We start from the raw sequence: 17,621 nt of genomic DNA on the forward strand, positions 1-17,621 counted from the left end.
AATCACATTGCTATTAAGTACTTGCTCAAATCATGAGTTGCTGCCTATCTTCATGATAATTCATTTCAATGAAGTTTTGATCATTTATATGTCGTTTCCCACGTACATAAAGATTGTCCAAGAAGACTGAATATACATGGGTTTAACTTCGGTACACTAAACTTTACACTATATATCATGTAACACAAAAGAAAATAACTACAATAATCATCCTTTAAAAAATAATATTAGCAACTTGAAAATACGACAAATACCTATGATAACAAGTTAAAAATACAATGATAAAGAGAAAGAGACAGACAAAAAACTTCTTGTTGATGGAGTATGTCAAAGTCTAACTAAACACCATAAGTTTCTGGTTCTGAGCTTCAAGCATTGGTGTTGATTTCAGTGCAAACCTTGACAAATCAGCAGTCTCTTTACTTGTTTTCACCTTAGATTCATTGTCTGTTCGACCTTAATTAGTAAAGAAAGCATCAACTAGCTAGGAGTATTTGACTATTTTCTCCTTAATCTTCTTAATTCTTGTTTTATTTTTAAAGCAAATATTTACACTATTAGATTACTTAAATGATAAACTATAGGTAATCATGGATAAAAAGTGAGATGAATAACCAATAAAATAAGAAAGATTACCTTCTAAAACATGTTAAAATATACTGATAGTATCAAAATCTTTTACTACTATTTTTGAACAGGTGGTTTCGTATCTTCAGTCTAATTAAGGGGCTACATCCCCTTCAACAAAAATAAAAATTCTATTCGAATTCACATCGAAACGTAAAGTAGAACGAAGGGAGTACCTCTTTTTATGTTTAATTATATATATCGATGCAAATAATTAGTAGGTAGCACTATTTTCACCTATATGCTTAGACTTTCAATGCCTATATTCATATATTTAGAGTTTTTTTGCTACAACTTTAAATGCAAAATCAAGAATTAAAGTAGAGATATACCCCCACCTCCTTCACTATCACGGTAAGTGGAGACGTGTTTGTTACTAATAGTAATCAAGTAGCTAGGGTTTGTGAGTAGATGATGAGCTCATATTTTCAAGGTCGAACAGACAATGAGACAAAGGTTAACAGCAAAAGGACTGCTCACTTGTCAAGCATAGCATGGAAACCACTCACCCATAGGCAGTCCCATGCACGAAATATCTCGCATTCACACAAGGCCGGGTAAAGGGCCGCACTCCATCACCATATAAAATCCATTATCAATTTTATGATTCGTCCCTTTTTTCGTGGAGCAGCCAGAATTTTTATCAAGGAATATCAAAATATATAAAAGTAAATATACCAGAAAATTAAGTGGAGTCAACACAATATTTATGTACCTATAATTGTCATTTGACACCCCTTTCTACATGTGGCTCCGCCGCTACCTTTTCTTCCAAAAAGCATTCAAAGAAAAATTATAATCAGTAAAGAAGAAATAAACTAGCACTACATATCAATCTTTCTTCCTTTTTTTCCTATCCTACTAACCAATAAGAAGAAGAAGAAGAAGAAAAGTACCTTGTTCCAAATGAAAAGAGTGGTCGGGATCAAAGAGGAAGCACCGAAAAGCAAGGGGATCCATTCTGTTCTAAGATGTCGAGAATCTACTTTTGGTTGGTGCTATCACAGGCGAAAGCCGAGATTTAAAGTTTATGAATTCGAGATTCTAATCTCTTTAAGTTATTGAGTTCTAAATTAATAATATATATATATATATATATATATATATATATTCAATGAATTTTTAAGACAAAAACAAGGTTCGAATCAAAGCTACTGAGTTTTGCCGAACCCGCTCCCGACACTCTAACTCCGCCCGGTGCTATAGAAAGAGCATTAGTTCTTCTCTTATCCCGAACTCACCAGCAACCCCGCCTTAATTCAGGATAAGACCACCAATTTGCTGGCAAAATGCCTACGAAATATACCCTATAGAACTTGTTGTGTTTAAGCTTCTTGAGGGGGAGTATTATTTATATAGAAAGCTAGAGGTCAGGTCATTAAATTAAAGCTTGAAGCGTGTGAAGTATTGTGCTTTTAGTGTTTGTCTGCAACTTAAACACCTGGAACTGTACGTGGAAGAACTTTGACTCGCGGGTAAATTGATAATTATTACTTGTACAAAGAAATAAGGACCAGGAAATAATAATAATAATAATAATAATAATAATAATAATAATATGTTTGCAAAAAATGTCTGCAAATATTGCGGGGTTAACCCTTATTCCACCTACTCCTTAATGATAAAAGGTCAGCAAATAAAAGGTCCGTTTTCATTTACATGGCTTAGTTTGTAAAATGAAAAATTCAAATTAAATTATTTTTAAATTTAGATAGATGTCATTTAATTTTTTTTTGGAATGAACTAACAAGGGAATAATTTTTTTTTTTGTTTTTTTTTGAACGAAATGGAGTAGAAGTTTGGAGTTGTTCATCAGTATTCGAAACTTACTAATCTAATTAATCTCGAATTCACACGGAATAAATTCATTAAATTAAGGAATAAAATATTAGCTACCATAAAAATTTCTTTTTTGCAGAGTTCGAACCAAGTATATCACCCAAATAGTGCTTTTGTCTTCTACGCGTACATACGAACTATTTGAGATATCGTTTTGATTCCAACTAACCATAGTCTTACTTGTTTGAATGGTCAAGAATAATCCCTACCTACCCCATTTTAGGTAGTAAGGGGAAGCTTTAGATATTAGAAAGAAAGAAAAAAAGCAATAAACAATTAGAGGAAGAGGAGAGAAATGACAAGTAGAGTTAGCTGCCCTCGTGATGTTAAGAAACACCGATGGTTAGGTTCAAACAAAAAGATATATATATATATATATATATATATATATATATATATATATATATTGATGAATTTTACATTATCAATATATTTAATTCGTTATAATAAGTTACTTGTTGTTATTTTAGGTTACGAATTAATGTTATTAAACACAGTCATATACAACGACAACAACAATAATAATATATTCAGTATAATCTCACAAGTTGGGTCTGGAGAGGGTGGTGTGAACGTAGACCTCACCCCTACTTTGTGAAGGTAGAAAAACTGTTTTCGATAGACCCCGATAAAATATAAATTATGTAAAATGTAAATTATGTAAGTATTTTTACACCGTCAATATATGAAATTCAGACTCATAGTTTTTCTACATTTTTTTATGTTTTAAATTTTTTTGGTGGAATAAGCTCACATGCTTTTCTTCCTCGTCTAACTTCCTACACACATTTTAACAGCTTTTTTTTCTCCAATTTCTTTATCTTCCTCCCATACAAAACCCCTCTCACCAACAACCTTTCTTTTTACGTGGCTATACGTTGAGTTGTAGGCCACTAATTATTTCTTACAAATATCTTATTTCTCTTCATGCAAAAAAGAAAAAGATATTTTAGTATTTTCTTTTTAACCATACTCGAGACAATATTTACTTTTACTAGTTACTACTTACTACTTGGAGCTAAATTAAATACGATATCAATATCATGGGAAGATGACTTTAAAAAGACTTGCTTTTTAATGTTTTTTGTTGGTTACTGGTGACTCTCATGAAAGATGGGCAACTATGAACCACTAATGGTAACTACCACCAGAAGTACTACTGCACTGCATGAAGAATAATATAATCAGGGGTCAGAGGTAGAAGCTCAAATAATTTGTGTCGGCCTAACTCAATAGTTTTTGTTTAAATAGTATATTGTATTAAAAAATTTATTAAATATGTATATAATTGTTAGCACTCAAAATCATCCCTTAAAATTTGTTTACTCTTGAAACGGATAATAACTAAATTTATACGCGATTTTAAGGATATGTGGATTGATTCAATACAAGTAATTAAGGATGTTAGATCAACGAATTAAGGACAAAATTAAATAACCAAACTAGTTGTGACGTTGAGCCTCGGATCGGATTCAAGCTTAGCGATAGTTCTGCCCTTAGTCGAATTCTCGGTAAGAAGCAGATATGTAAGAAGAACTGTGATTAAAATAAGAACTTTACAATAGCTAGAAAGCAGAGAAATAAGTTTGTATTCCTTTGATATGTGTGTTACTGTTGCGATCAAACACACGCACGCAAGTATACGTGGTCGTCAAGTAATAGAGTAGTGAGTAAAGTATCGTTCCCACGAAGACTTATGATTAACTTTTGACTAATTCAAACTCAAATAACTTATCGATTCAACCGATTTCTCACAAAATAGATAATTTCCTAATTTACTACCTAAAAACTATCAAGTAATGAAATACTAGAAATCAACCACAACACTTAAACAATTTCGAATAACAATCAATAGGAGATAATATTTCAGGGTCACGGGTTAGCTTGTTAGGTTTTAGTTTTAATGATGAAAATAATATAATTTCTCTTAGTATAAGGACTCAAGGAAAGCATCCAAGATTGGAAGAATCAATTAAATGAACTCAAGGAAAGCATCCAAGATTGAAGGAATCAATCAAAGACAAGATGATCAATCAAGTTGCTATTACTAGAAGGACCAAAAATCAAGGAGTAAATCCGGCGCTATCAAGACTTATAGAAGGAAAGCTATTAAAGTTCTTTCATCAAGGAAGAGCAACGGCAAATAACCTTATTCTTGGAAAGAACCAATCTCTTTCCAAGGATCAAATCTCTTGGGTTGGAAAATCTCTTCAGCACCGGCCTCTTTCAAAGTATTTATACACATCCTTAAGCCTTAGAAAAATATACTTTGATCGAATCAAATACCATCTCTTTGTTCTACTGCAAACAAACATTATAGCTCTATTAGATCTGCTGTGTAATAAGTTAGAGAAGAAAGAGAGAAAAATATTGGTGAGACATTGTATCAAAAAAAAATGAGTGACATAGAAACTGAGCCATTGGTGTAAACCACACCATTCACGATTGTACTCCAGAAACTCATTCACTAAAAGAGAACTCCCTTGCAACCCAAAGGGACTGGACTAGGATTCACATTAAATCCGAACCAGTATAAAAATTTTGGTGTCTTTAATTACTGTACTTTATTTTCGCATCTTAATTTCTGCTCTTCTTATTATCTTGTTATTATATCTAGTCATCTAATTAGAAAACTAGTCAACTAGTAGCTATTAAAATATAAAAATAAATAATTCACTCCCCCTCCCCCCCTCCGTACTTTCAATTGGTATCAGAGCAAGACTCACACTTTTTCTTTTGCTTAACAGCTTGTGAGAAAAGATCATGGCAAATCAAGTTATTGTCGGAGCACTCTTTTAGGAAAGAACATCGCAAGTGAGACCACCATACTTTAATGGACAATATTTCTCTCACTGGAAAGTGCGTATAGAAATATATGCAAAATCTTATGATGTCAAGGTTTGGAGAGTTATCAAAAAGGGGAATTACCCACTACCGGCTGCTGCTCAACCACCCGCTGATCCTGAAGATATAGATAAATATACTGATGAACAAATGGCGATTGTGCAAGTTAATGCTAAAGCAAGGAATCTGCTTTATAATGCTATAAGTGATGAGGAATATGAGAAAATCTTCAGTTGTGATACAGCCAAAGAGATGTGGGATAAACTTGAAGTCACTTATGAAGGAACCAGTAAAGTGAAAGAAACCCATATCAACATGTTGGTTCATGACTACGAACTTTTCCAGATTGAAGAAGGAGAATCTATTGAAGAAATGTTTGCCAGATTTAGCAAAATCTTCAGTGATCTAAAAGCTTTTGGCAAACCCGACTCAAGTGGTGATCAAGTTAGAAAATTCTGAGAAGTTTGCCCACTACTTGGAAGACAAAGGTAGTTACTCTTGAGTCACAGAATTTGAACAAATTATCATATGATGAACTTTGAGGAGAACTTATAGCTTTTGAGAAAACTCATCTCAAAAAAACAAACCAAGAAGAGAAGAAGAAAATAATTGCTTTCAAGGCTACAACTGAAAGAACAGACAATGATATTGATGACGACCCTGAAGCTCTTCAAGAAGAAATTGCCATGGTATCAAGGAACATGGATGGTTTAATGAGGAGATACGGGAATACAAAAAGAGGCAGAATACCACCCACGCGAACTAGGCAATACAATGAACAAGACAAAAATGATGGCAAATACTATGAATGTGGAAGATTTGGGCATGTTCAAGTTGAATGTCATGAGCTTAAAAGAAAGGTCTCCAGAGGGTTTAACAAGAACAAATTATTTGGAAGCTGGAGTGATGAAGACAGTTCTAAACATGAAGAGATAGCAAATCTATGCTTCATGATAATTTTGGAAAACGACATGAACAAGCTCTTAGGGTGCTGGACAGATGGGGACATCTCAAATGATGATTGTAAAGATGACAACGAGAATTATTTCATGGCACGAGGTGAAACAAGCGAGGTAAGACCTTTTAACTGTGAAAGATGTAATGAATTGCACGATATTCTTGACCTTACTTTGGAAGAGTCTCAAAAGATGATGAATGAAATAAAGAGACTCAACAGAGAAATAAAAGATTGGAAACTCAAGCTTAAAGTATGCGAAATTGAAAAAGAAGTACTTCAAGATGAAGTTGATGAATTGCAAATGCAACTCAATGGCATGCGCAAATCTACCAGTCATAGTTTTGTAAAGTCGAACCAGGTGACTTACAAGTCAATTGGAAAAGGACCAGCCAGAACAGAGTCCACTAGTACTGACACAAATGGGAGAACCAAAAATGGATCAAGTCCTACGTGTCACTACTGTAATAAAAATGTACACAGATATTCTTTTTGTCGATTTCGTAAGTCAAATGTCTCAGGATGGATTTGAAAACCCGAAAACAATCCTGAATCTAGTAATACTAACCAACAAGGACCCAAGCAAGCTTGGGTACCTAAAAGGAAGTGATAATTATGTTTTGCAGGAACACCACAGAAGGAGTCGTAAAGGAAAATAGTACTTGGATAGTGCGTGTTCCAGTCACATGGCAGGTGACAAAAACCTGTTTAAAGAAGTTACAAAAATAGATGGAGGAAATGTCAAATTTGGTGATGACTCAAAAGGAAAGATAGTCGATACCGGAACAGTTCCTTTCAATAATAATTGTGATATCACTGAAGTTTATCTTATTGACAGACTTAACTACAACCTTCTGAGTATAAGTCAGCTATGCGACTCAGGGTATGAAGTAAAGTTCAAGAAAACAGGTTGTGCTATTGAAGATGAGACATGTAAAATAATCCTCCCAGGTAAAAGGTATGGAAATATCTATATTCTTGATGGTCTTGAAAATATAGATAGTCATATTTGCTTAACGTCCATATCTGATGATCCATGGTTATGGCATAAGAAACTTGGTCATGCAAGCATGCATTTGATAGAAAAATTTTTCAAGCATGATTTAGTTATTGGTTTACCCAAACTCAATTTTTCTAGAAATCATGTATGTGATGCATGTCAGATTGGTAAACAAACTAGAAATTCTTTCAAAAACAAAGATGTTGTATCCACTTCAAAACCCTTGCAATTGCTTCATATGGACTTATTTGGACCTACTAGAACTACTAGCATAGGAGGAAAACGATATGCATTTGTTATTGTTGATGATTACTCACGTTTTACTTAGGTGATTTTTCTATCTCACAAAGATGAAGCTTTAAAACATTTCGAGATCTTCTGTAAAAAGGTCGAAAGAGAAAAGGGATATCTTATTACAACTATTCAAAGTGATCACAGAGGAGAATTTGAAAGCAGAGCATTTGAAGATTTCTACAACGATCAAGGATACATTCACAACTTCTCTGCTCCAAGGTCACCCCAACAGAATGGGGTTGTTGAAAGGAAAAACGGGACTTTATATGGCAAGAACTATGATACTAGAATATTCACTACCAAATCACTTCTGGGTAGAAGGAGTAAGTACAACTTATCACATCCTCAATCGATGTCTCATAAGACCCATCCCAAGGAAGACTCCCTATGAACTGTGGAAAGGTGATGAAGATCAAACACAGGTAATTCAGGAGACAAGCAAATCTCAAGAGTCGACTAATAAACCTGACAGTGTGGTAGAGTCAACTAATGAGATTAGCAACAGTCAATCAGAACCTCCAGAGGAGTCAACTACTCATACAGTTCATCCAAATGAATGGAGAAGTGAACCGGAATATCCTCAGAAGTTCATCATAGGGGATCCAAGCGAAGGAATGAAAACCAAGGGAGCTCTCAAGAAGAAAGCTAACATAGCACTGATTTCCCAGATTGAGCCAAAGAAAATAGAGGCAGCTTTGAAAGACTCAAGCTAGCTGCAAGCAATGCATGAAGAGCTAGATCAATTCGACAAAAATCAAGTATGAAAACTGATGCCCAAGCTTGAAAATGCTCCCGTAATTGGAACAAAATGGGTCTTCAGAAATAAGTTGAATAAGGATGGAAAAGTTGTGAGAAACAAAGCCAGATTAGTTGCTCAATGATACTCTCAACAAGAAGGAGTCGACTATGACGAAACCTTTGCTCCAGTAGCTCGACTGGAATCTATACAAATTCTTCTTGCATATGCATCCCTTAAAAGATTCAGGATGTTCCAGATGGATGTTAAAAGTGCCTTTTTGAATGGTTTCATTGAAGAGGAGGTATACGTGAAACAGCTTCCTTGATTTGAAGATTCAAAGTTTCCCTACCATGTGTACAAACTGACCAAAGCGATGTATGGACTGAAACAAGCTCCACAAGCATGGTATGAAAGACTTAGCTCATTTCTTATTGATCACGGATTTACAAGAGGTAAAGTAGATACTACCTTGTTTATTAAAAGATCATCAGAAGGTAATCTCATTATTCAAGTTTACGTTGATGATATTATTTTTGGTAGTGCTAATCCTCTTTTGTGCAAGGAATTTTCAAATCTTATGAAAAGCGAGTTTGAAATAAGTATAATGGGGGGGAGCTAACGTTCTTTCTTGGACTTCAAATTCAACAATCTGAAGAAGGAACATTCATATGTCATACAAAATATATAAAGGAGTTGATTCAAAAGTTTGGTATGAGCAATGTCAAAGCTATTGGCACACCAATGAGTCCTTCAACCAGTCTTGACAAAGATGAACAGGGAAATCCTGTTGATGAAACTAAGTATCGTGGAATGATTGGCTCACTTCTTTATCTAACTGCTAGTCGACCGGATATTATGTTTAGTGTCTGTAAATGTGCCAAGTTTCAGTCAGCTCCTAAAGAATCACATCTGACTACAGTAAAAAGAATTATTTGATATCTTATTGGAAATGTCTCTCATGGATTGTGGTATCCACGCTCTAAAAATTTTAAACTATAAGGTTTTTCAGATGCTGATCTTGCAGGTGATAAGGAAGACAGAAAAAGTAACAGTGGAACATGCCAACTACTTGGAAAGGCACAGATATCTTAAAACAGTAAAAATCAAGGATCAGTCGCATTATCCAAAATTGAGGCTGAGTACATCGCCATTGGACAATGTTGTGCACAATTACTATAGATGTCTCATCAATTGGGTGATTATGAATTATTCTTTAAACATATACCAATTTTCTGTGATAACTCTAGTGCTATATATCTTTCAAAAAATCATGCGCATCATTCTAGGGCAAAGCATATAGACATCAAGCATCATTTTATTAGAGATCATGTCCTTAAGGGAAATATAGAACTATCTTTTGTTGGAACTACTGATCAATTAGTGGATATTTTTACTAAGCCTTTACTAGAGGATAGATTCTGCTTTTAAAGAGAATTACTTGGTATTATTTGCATTAATCATTAATATTAGGACATATGTGTTACTATATGGCTAATGCTCATTTTTTAATCATTAATTGCGCCTTCGAATTCCCTCTCTTTTCCTCTCTTTTCACATCAGCTGCAGAGTTCAAAGAAGGAAAACCAATCATCATGTCTGATCACTGACACCCCTTCCTTTTATGTACTCAACCGTCAGAAACCCTTCTTTTAATACCTGAAACCCATTTTTAATCTCCATCGTCTCTATCGCCTAGAAACCCTCTCCAAAAACTTTCCTCAACCAAAGATTTTCCATGGCCAAACACTCCAAAAATCCCTCTGCCTCTACTAGGAAGAGTACTCGCTCCAGAGCAAAAACTCCTTCTCAGCCTCCAGAACAAGTAGACCTAGGGTCCGACCATTCAGAAGGTTTTGCCTCCTCTCAGGCGGATCTCTTAGATCATTCTCATACTTTAGGAGAAAAAGCCTTGGGAAAAAGACCTATGGAAGAACCCCCTGAATCCTTTACTCCAAAAAAGTCAAAAATAGATCTATCTAGCTCTTTAAAGTCTGACCTAAATTTCTGGGATTCTCCAAACAAGGATTTTTTTCATCGCTTTGAAAGACAAGCCAATTGCTCATGGGAGGGTAGTCATCCTTGATGACATGGAAGCCCTAAATTGTAAGGTAAAAGATTTGTTCGTCTATCAAGGCTGGTCAAAATTCTTTTCTGTTCCCCCTCCTAAAGTTTATGAACCCCTAGTGAAAATGTTTTATGCAAATATTCTCTCTAGTAAGTCTGACAAGTTGGAATCCTTAGTGTTAGGGAAGCGTATTGTTCTTGATTGTGCCATGTTTGACTTAATTTTCTAGTGTAAGTGTTCTGGTTTTTCCATGCTTTTTAGAAATTCCTGGCCTGATGATTTTGATATCTCTTTTGATCAAGAAAAACGGTGTATTGCTGAGTGTCCATCTGAATCTCTCCCAAACCAGTTAGGTCCAAGTGATGTTAGTTTTGAAACTCGTGTTCTAGCCCACATTGTTGCAACTACTCTGCTTTCACGTACTGGTTCTTTCTCAACCTTGTCTCAAAGAGATACTTTTCTTGTCTATCCTCCTGGGTCATCAATTTTATGATTGAAAGTGCTGATGATCCCACCAGTCTGCCCTATGGCATGGCCATCACTCATATTCTGGAAGCTCATAGTATCTCCATCTCTGAATATCCCTTCATCTCTGTTTCAAAATCTTACAATTCCAGAGCGTTTGCGAGTATAGGGTATGTGCATGTGAAGGGCTCATGGGTTAAGAAGCAAGAAGGTGAGGTCAAACTTGTTCAACCTGAATCAAAATCCAAGCCCTCTGTTTCCCATCATAGTCCTAGTGATCCTGACCTTGCTGATAAACTTGCTGCCATTGACAATCAGTTGTCCACTATCAAAGATCTTCTTGTTGCTACCTAGTCCACTGTTAGAGACATTCATGCAATCTCTAAAGAAACAGGGTCTGATGTGTCAAAGATAAGAGTTGCAGTTCTCAGAGTTAGGAAAAACACAATCAAGGCATTCAAGGAGGTACACGACAGGCTTGATAGAGTGACTATCTCAGCTAGTGCCAGCTTTGATCAACTGAAGGAGGAGATTTGCAACACTCTTACCTATTTCTTGTGTCGTTAATGTGGAAGTTTTAGACAATATTTTTGTTGTGCTATTTTGAACTGGATAACCAGTCGTTGGATGATGTTTTGTTTGTTTTGCCATAACTCTGCAAGCATATCATGCTATAAATTCTGTTTTAGTATATAGTATGTTGTTATCTGCTGTTATGTTGATGCCAAAAAGGAAGAGAAAGGATATATATAGTCGTGCATATACATGCAGGGAAGTCAACTAGAGATACACGCGGCACCTCTTGAGGGGGAGTCATATATCCTGCAAAAGAAGTCGACTAAAGGAAGTAGTCTCAACAGAGGTACACGCGGCACCTCTTGAGGGGGAGCTAAAGGAAGTAGTCTCAACAGCAAAGTCAACTGCACTCATTGAGGGGGAGTAAAATAGAGGGAAGTCAATTGATGCTTACATATATTATTTTGTCATCATCAAAAAGGGGGAAATTGTTGGGTTTTAGTTTTAATGATGAAAATAATATAATTACTCTTGGTATAGGGACTCAAGGAAAGCATCCAAGATTGGAGGAATCAATTAAAGAAACTCAAGAAAATCATCCAAGATTGAAGGAATCAATCAAAGACAAGGAAATCAATCCGAGATTGATTGAAGCGGAAAAGAAGTATCGAAGATCTCGCAAGATGATCAATCAAGTTGCTATTACTGGAAAGACCAAATATCAAGGAGTAAATCCGGCGCTATCAAGACTTGTAGAAGGAAAACTATTAAAGTTCTTTCATCAAGGAAGAGCAACGAAAAATAATCTTATTCTTGGAAAGAATCAATCTCTTTCTAAGGATCAAATCTCTTGGGTTGGTAAATCTTTTCAGCAATGGCCTCTTACAAAGTATTTATACACATCCTTAAGCCTTAGAAAAATATACTTTGATCGAACCAAATACCCTCTCTTTGTTCTACTGCAAACAAACATTGTAGCTCTATTAGATCTGTTGTGTAACAAGTTAGAGAAGAAAGAGAGAAAAATACTGGTGAGGCATTGTATCAAAAAGAAACGAGTGACATAAAAACTGAGCCATTGGTGTAAACCACACCATTCACGATTGTACTCCAGAAACTCATTCACTGAAAGAGAACTTCCTTGCAACCCAAGGGGACTGGACTAGGATTCACATTGAATCCGAACCAGTATAAAAATTTTGGTGTCTTTAATTCTTGCACTTTATTTCTGCATCTTAATTTTTGCTCTTCTTATTATCTCGTTATTATATCTAGTCGACTAATTAGAAAACTAGTCAACTAGTAGCTATTAAAATATAAAAATAAATAATTCACCCCCCTCTTGTACTTTCAATTGGCCCTCTTGTACTTTCATAGCTAACAATCATGTTGCGTTCTTAGCTTAAAATGACTAATTGATTTATCTGGATTGTTGATTGACATGGTTGATATTACTCATAAGAATCTGTCGAGTCCTTACTCGCCTATTCAAGTTAACTTAATGCCTATATGTCTATGGAATTAAGATTAACAAGAATGCATTTACAATTCCTGTATTTCAACTAAGCAAGGCAATTAGGTATATGTCTATCCTAATTGCGAATCCGTTTCCCGATGCCCGGAGTTCAAGAACTTGCTCTATTTAATTCTATATGCAATCTAGAATCCCCACTTTCGAGTTTAATTCTAGATTCGTATATAGTATTTCACTGTTAGCTACTCAGCAAAATAATTAAGAACGGAATTAAATAAACAACCCAATATGATAAAATCAACTTCGTCAAATTAAACTTCAAACATCAACATTCATGTATCACCCATGACCCTAGAACAATAGGGTTCTTAGCCACTCATGTTCATACAATTATCAAAAATAAGGTTTTCAAACATAAAATCAATGAGTACTAGGAAAGGGATGGAAGAATTGATCAAATCCGTGCTCCCGAGTGTTTGGCACTTTTGTTCTTCTCTCAAAGTCACGTTCCCTCTTTTAAAATAGGTTTAGGTTGGCTTTTATATGAGTTGGTGGCGTCTAGGGGTCGAAATAACCGAGTCATAGTCGAAAAGGGCCACTTTCCCGTCTTGAGCATCCAGGATAGCGTGGGGCGCTGGCCCTGGCGCTCAAAAACTGAGGCTACTGTAAATTGCGCCACAGGCAGCGCCACACGCTGCCTGTGGCCCTCAAATTTCACTTTTTGCCCTTTCTTCCCATTTTCGCTCCAATTCGCGCCATTTCATCCCAAATTGCATTCGAATGATTCCTACACATAGAAATACCACAATTTAGCATAAATCATTATATTATACATCTGAAATCTACGAGACATGAGTAAAATATGAGGCGATATATATCAAAATATGCATACATTAAGCCGATTATCAGTTACCATGTGTCCCTTAAATAAAAACTACCTCCATTATATAGTAGGAGAGTTTTACCCCTACTACAATTCTAAGAAAGGTAAAAAAAAAATCGTTAATCACTGATCCGCTGCCGATACGGGCCAAAGATCTGCGCCGTGATATCCGATGGGGTGCGGATATTGCGGCCCTCTGTTAGTCGTGTGTAACCGTTATCGTGTTATCCGAGGTCTCGGAGCTCGTTCCGGGATCGGAGAAGTAATGTCTTATCAAGCCCGGTGGCGACCACTCCGTTCGGACCTTAGTACGAGGCATTCCGGCTTCGGTTCTGACCCCATATAATCATGCCTTTGCTTCGTTTGACCCACCAAAAAATCGGGGTGTAGGTTACCTCGATTTTACCCGTATACAAAATTCAGAACCCATAAAGTTGAAATTCCGACTTCGCCTCAGAATGAATGTACTTTCAATTGTTCAATAACTATAAACCACTATTTTATTGCCCGAAAGACTTGAGAATGATAATAGTATAACAACAACAACAACAACAACAACAACAACAACAACAACTATACCTCATACTTAAACAAGTTGGGGTCGACGATATGAATCCTCACTTTTTTTAATTTAGCTCAGCTCGAATTATCATTCATCATGAATTAACAGGTTTTAGTATGATGCTCAAATATCTCGACCCAAAAATAATGTTAAATGCTACTCCTAATATGTATTACCGTTATCCCCTTTCTTTTTTTTTTTTTTTTTACTATACCCATGAAAATATATAACTTCTCTATGTAATTGACACAGAAACGCACCCCTTTCAAAAAGTCAAATAATTAGTACTAATATAATAGAACACGACAAAAATAAAATTTTGAATTCGATATCACATATTTTACCATTATCTTAGTAAACTTCTACCAAGTTAAAATATAATATAAGTACTAATTCTTTTTCTTATTTCCTTTCTCTTGAGATGATTGGAGGAAAATTCACAACCAAATATACTACCTACCAACATGAATTTGTTTGCAATTGTGAATCGTTTCTAATATGGGGAGTTGTCCTATTCCTAACTTTATTTCCACAACCTGTTAATGATAATATATATTTAAAAGATAATTGTTTTACAGTTTTAGAGATACTGTTCATCTTCTTGTTGGCATTGTTTTTGTACTCACCCTTTTGCACTTGTGAGGTATTATTCATTTTGTCTTTAGGAGTATAATGTCTACTAAGGCATCGAGTCTTTCCTCTCTCCCATTATTCACCTTCACCTAAAACTTTGAAAAAATAAAGGGGAAAAATGAGAGTTACGTTATACTTTGAGATATATATATATATATATATATATATATATATATATATATATATATATATATAGCCGAAAAAAACTAGGAGTGTACAAATGAAATCGACAAACCGCACCAACCAGATAATCCGAATCAGACCGAGAAAAAAACCCGACTATGATTTGGTTTGATTTAGTTTGGTGTTGGAAAAAAAAACCCGACCATATTTGGTTTGGTTTGGTTTTAACTAAAAAAAATCAAACCGAAACCAAACCAACCCAACATTATATATATAGAAGTTTTAAATATATTTAATACATAAAAATATCTATTGTAGTGTAGTTTATAAATATTTCTTAAGCTTTTTCTTAGTTTTATCTTTTAACGTATTATTTCAAGCTTGGGCTTATAATTTTTGGATGCTCCAATAAGTTTTATAGTCCATAAATGTTAGTAACTCAAATAAACCCTAAACCAAAATCAAATCAATAATAATGTTAATAAAACACTCAATTCAATTGTACTATAAATGAAAATAGTGCTGGATATCTATTTTTTTAGTTTTTCCATGGTTTAGATAAAATGTATAACTTATTTTTCTTTTAGTGGTTAGTCATGTAAATAATAGTGTGTATTAGTCGTAATTTTAAATTATGTTTGTTTTCATTATGGTTTATTAATAATATTTATTTTATGCAATTTTATTATCTTTATTGTTAAATATTTTAGTACAATGCCATGACTCATCTCATATTTATGTTATTTTATTGAAAAACACCTTATATAGTTCTGTCTTACTAGGATTAAAGAAATATTTGGACCACAAATTTTATGTTTTGTGCTATGAAGATTTTATGGGGAACAAACCGAAAAAAATCCGAAAAACCCGAAAAAAACCGAGATTAAAAAAACTGACTTTTATTAGTTTGATTTGGTATTTAGATCTAATAACTCGATACAATTGATTTGATTTGGTAATTAGAAAATCTGAACCAACCCGACCAATGTACACCACTATTTAAAACCTATTGATCTACTAATTCAAATTCATGTCGAGTAAACCATTAAAGGGGTATATAAGCAGGGCGAATTTATAGGCAAGTATATGGGGCACGTGAACCCATGGTCTATTCGCCAAACTAGGTATTTTATGTACATATTTTTTTATAATTTGTCTAATATTATCTGTTGGCACCCTTGCTCCAAAGAGGCTAAATGGTGCACTTGGTTGACTGCTGAGTTATTTACCTAGAGGAGCAGGGATCATATCCCACTTAATATCTTTTTTTTTACGTTTCTTTAGTGGTGCACCCATATTATAAAAATCCTAGATCCGGCTCTGTATATAAGACACTTTTTATCAAAAAAAAATTTATTTTTAGGCTTGAACCAACATCTAATTAAGAATCGAGTGATTCTACATCTCATTGTATTCTTTGACGATAAAAAGACACTTATTACTCAACAAACTTATGAGAAAATTGTAAAAATAGCACGGGCTAGCCAGTTTTCGGATTGGTAATTAAAAAATAGCCAGCGTTTGTAAAGTTATTAAAAAACAACCACTATTTTATTGCAACACGAAAAGTTCCAGCATAATATACTAGAGATTGGTGCACCTGTGTATGAACTTCCAGCATATTATGCTAGAATTTCAGTACACGAAAAGTTTTAACATAATATACTAGAGATTGGAGCACATGTGTGAACTTCCAGCATATTATGCTGGACCAGTATATTATGCTGGAACTCCAGTATTATACTGGAAGTTCACTTGTAAAAAATTCGAACTCCGGTATACTATGCTGGAATATTTTTCGGATTTTGAACAGTATTTTCGTTCAAATTTATCTTTACATGAAAAGTGGCTAAATTTTGATTACTTTTAATACTGTGACTATTTTTCAATTACCACTCGTAAATCTGACTATTTTTGAATTTCACCCGAGAAAACAGTGCATAGGCATGCAATAAAAGATCAACTACAAAAGTAAGTCTGAAAGCAAATGATCATCCAACAACCCTACTTCAGTGATTTTAGAATCTAAAGCCTACACCTTTCACAATAACTTCTCTTTTTATAAATAAATAAATAAATTTTCATAGTTTGTGAATCCTCATGTGAAGAAATTTGTACCATCTCTGTCAAGGATGTGACGTAGTTTCCACAAAGTTCACTTACAAAATATTAAATGCAAAAAGTATCTTTATCCCTTTTTCCCTTTTCGAATTTGTTTCTATTTATAAAACATAAAACTCAAAATAGCTCCTCCGACCCCATGTTTCAATATTTACTTTGAAAGGTTTTCTCATAGTTAATTTGCTTTAACGGTGACATGACATCAATAAGTAGTATATTGTAGCAAAAGCTTGACCTAAGTTAAAAATAGTCGATCAGATTAAATATTTATTTTTTTTAACCGGTATATATATAGATTATATATTAATTTTATATAGTTATACATATATTATATATGAATTATACATATATATTATGCATTCATCAACTATTTTTAGTTTAAAAAATTAGGTGGGTTAATTCTTCAGCTAAAAATTCACCAACTCTTTGAGAGGGCCCCACATGATAGGGAGGGGAGAGCTCTATTTGCCCAAATGAAGCC

General features: G+C 34.4%; 1 long non-coding RNA gene across 1 annotated transcript; it reads right to left on the reverse strand.

Annotated features, from left to right (window-relative positions):
• Positions 1-212: 212 nt before the first annotated feature.
• On the reverse strand, positions 213-1,955 carry LOC107831085 (uncharacterized). Its single transcript, XR_001658279.2, has 2 exons — positions 1,524-1,955; positions 213-1,390 (listed from the first exon to the last, which is right to left on the reverse strand). It is a non-coding gene; the product is annotated as an uncharacterized LOC107831085 (long non-coding RNA).
• Between the last annotated feature and the right edge of the window lie 15,666 nt (positions 1,956-17,621).

This window comes from Nicotiana tabacum, chromosome 24 (genome assembly GCF_000715075.1).
Source record: "Nicotiana tabacum cultivar K326 chromosome 24, ASM71507v2, whole genome shotgun sequence".
Classification (NCBI taxonomy): domain Eukaryota; kingdom Viridiplantae; phylum Streptophyta; class Magnoliopsida; order Solanales; family Solanaceae; genus Nicotiana; species Nicotiana tabacum.